The sequence below is a fragment of the Taudactylus pleione genome, unplaced genomic scaffold (assembly GCF_031769625.1).
Source record: "Taudactylus pleione unplaced genomic scaffold, aTauple2 ptg000170l, whole genome shotgun sequence".
Classification (NCBI taxonomy): domain Eukaryota; kingdom Metazoa; phylum Chordata; class Amphibia; order Anura; family Myobatrachidae; genus Taudactylus; species Taudactylus pleione.
Window position 1 is genome coordinate 3,183,377 of NW_028284572.1, and position 3,094 is coordinate 3,186,470.

The following is a 3,094-nucleotide window of genomic DNA, read 5'->3' on the forward strand; positions in this document are numbered from 1 at the left end:
CCTTAATATTGGGAGCACTAAACGGGCCTTACTACTGGGGGCACTGCATAGGGGAAACACTACTGGAGGCACTGCATAGGGGGACAATTACTGGGGGGTACTACATAGACGGGCACTGCATACGGGGACTTCTACTGAGGGCACTGCATAGGGGGACCACTACTGGGGGCATTGTATAAAAGGGACTGCATAGGGGGGTGGCAGAAGCTGGGGGGGTGGTAACTTTTAATTTGGGGTGGGGGCACCAAAATATATCTTGCCTCCGGGCACCTGGGATGAAGTTAAGCCACTGTATAGCAATAGCGCTTACCCGCTCGCTCTCCTCCTTGACTACTGCCTTACTGTACTTACACTCTCCTCTCTAGCTCGGCATACTTGCCTACCCTCCCGATTCGGCCGAGAGCCTCACGAAAACCGGGTGCCGCTCCTGGCCCCCCGGAAAGGCAGGCCTCCCTGCCCCAGCAATCTGTGCTGAATTCCATCATCGTAGCCCCGCCCCCTGTTTTACAATGGCATTTATCTCGGCATTGTGAAGAGGGGGCGGAGCCACGATGACGCGAATTCACTGTCACGCCATATGCCCCGCCCCCAATGATGCAGTATGCTCCAGGCCACACACCCTTTTCATTGCGACACGCTCACCGTGTGGTTGCCTGACAGCTCCCTCCCGGAAGGAGGGAGACAAATATCGGCCACCCTGGCTCAAGGTCTCCCCTCCAGTGCCCCACAATCTTTTACTCTCTTCTTGTGCTGCCTGGACTTGACTCCTCCCCTGTGAGCACTGCAGGTTCAGCTGTTTTCTTTTTATTCTTTTTTTTTTATTCTGTTTATTAAAGGTTTTTCAAGAAGTTACATAAAGCAAAAAGCATTTTTATATACAGTTGAAATTGAAGGTAACATAATACAAGGATAATTAAAGGGCAGTATAGACAACCATGTATGCAATCAAGTAAAGCAGCTGAAGTAACACATAACAATTAGGAGGCATACAATGGATGATCACTCTTGAGGTTATAAAGGCTAGAAGCAAGTTTGCAAGGATCATTCAGAAAGCTTTGTAGTGTTGGGAGAAACTAGGGAAGGGGGGGGAGTAAGAGAGAGGGGGGAGATGAAGGGAGGGGTGTCGGCCTGTGTGTATTGTCAATATGGTAAAATCAATAATGCAAAGGAGTGAAGTTATTTAGTGGTTAAAGGGGGTTCAGCCTCAAAGTAGTCTGTCTATGGTGTCCAAACTTTTATGAGTTTGGATGTGGTATTATGCAAGATCAAGGTAATTCTCTCCATATGATACGTAGTAGTCCATATTGCATTGATGGTAGCTGAAATGGACAGGGGTATGGGAGACTTCCAGCTGTCATGTTTGGCTTAAAGGAATCCCCTACTGAGGGGATGGAAGCTGAGGTCCCTGGAGGAGAGAGAAGCCGGAGGCGTGGGGCCTGAAGATATGATCTCCTCATCCACAAATATCAAACGTTGACAAGACCTGTCCAAAGGCGCAGAGTCTAACCAACTGGGAGGTGTTCACCAGTGACCCCTCCAAGCGGGATATGGGTATTAAGCTGCACCCAGCAGGCAGGTCACGGCCCTTTGGACAGGTGTCTGATACCGTGGGAATAGAGACAGATAAACAATGGCCCAAGGAGTGTACTTCTACCAGAAGTACCTTAGTACTGGGAAATGATAGCTGTATGGGTTTGAAGGCAAGTGCTTGAGGCAGTGACGTAAGTTCATCACTGACACCCGGAGGCAAGTTATAATTTGGCGACCCCCCCATCCCCCATCACAGCCGTTGATACTGTAATTTAGAAATTCGCTTGCAGACAGGCTATAGATAGACGAGGGCAGCAGCTGATTGTCTGATATGAAGCTCTCCACTAGTGTATGGTGGCTTCTCAGGTGCCAGGAAGCAGCGCCATTATTGGGCCATGTATTGGGCGGCTGTGATCGTACACTCCGGGTACGTAGTTACAGCCCTAAGTGGGGTGAAAATGTTGTGGACAATGGAGGAGGTGCCCCTTCAGAGCAGGAGCCTGGTGGCAGGCGCCTCCATTGTCTCCCATAGTTCTGCTCCTGGCTTGAGGCACTGTAGAGCAAAGGAATGGCACTTATAACTATACCCTGGAGAATGAAGGTGGTACTTGTATCGCATACAGGTGAGATTTTTGGACACACTGTTGCACAAGGAGTTGGCACTTGTATTGCACACAGGCAACATGTTCAGACGCACTGTTGCACAAGGAGTTGCCACTGGATACTCGAGGAGATCTCTTAGGGAACCTGAAACGGGGCAAACAGCAAGTATATACAAGGTAGCAACAACGTTGCACAGGCAACTTCCTTCTGTCCGGAGACTGGCTTTATTTTCTAAGGTAGCAGATCATTGGTGGACAGCATCAGCTAACCACCATGCTACCATTGGATAAAGGTTAGTCAGGTGATGTGAATTGTCATGGCTGCATCCATGACGGCAACAGCAGCAACCAGACACAGCGCAGCTCACAAATCTCCACATGGCTCTAAGTATAATACTCAGAATGTTACACGCCGTCGTACCTGATGTCTGATCACCCGAGGGATCAGGGGAAGCCGGCACTGTGGTGAGCAATGGCCGATCCTAGGCTGCAACCTGACACCAGCGGGTGGCTTTGTGACATTTTGACGAGTTTAATATATGTTTGATTAATTTTTGCATTGGGCAAGGGAGATAGGGCATAGGTCGGGATAATAATGAATACAATGGAATATTAAGTATCTGAACCCCTGTAATTGATCTAATTAAGTAATGGATTTCCATACAGTTGGGCTGTATATATGGACAAGTTCACCAAAGGGTACAGTATGGTTCCCCATGGTTAAGCTGTTTTCAACTGTCTCTTGCTACCTGCAGCAAGGGCTTGGTGTGCTTATTCTTCCAGTCGCTACCTTGCCTTTGCAATTCAAATGTTTTTCATGTCCTCTGCTGGACATTTATATAAATAGGCTCCCGATGGAGCAATTCATTACCTATTAGTACTTAATGTTGTCAAAATACCGGGTTTAGCTGCGCAAAGCGGTTAAGGCCCCCAAACAGCCATTTGGACAATCAAACCACCAT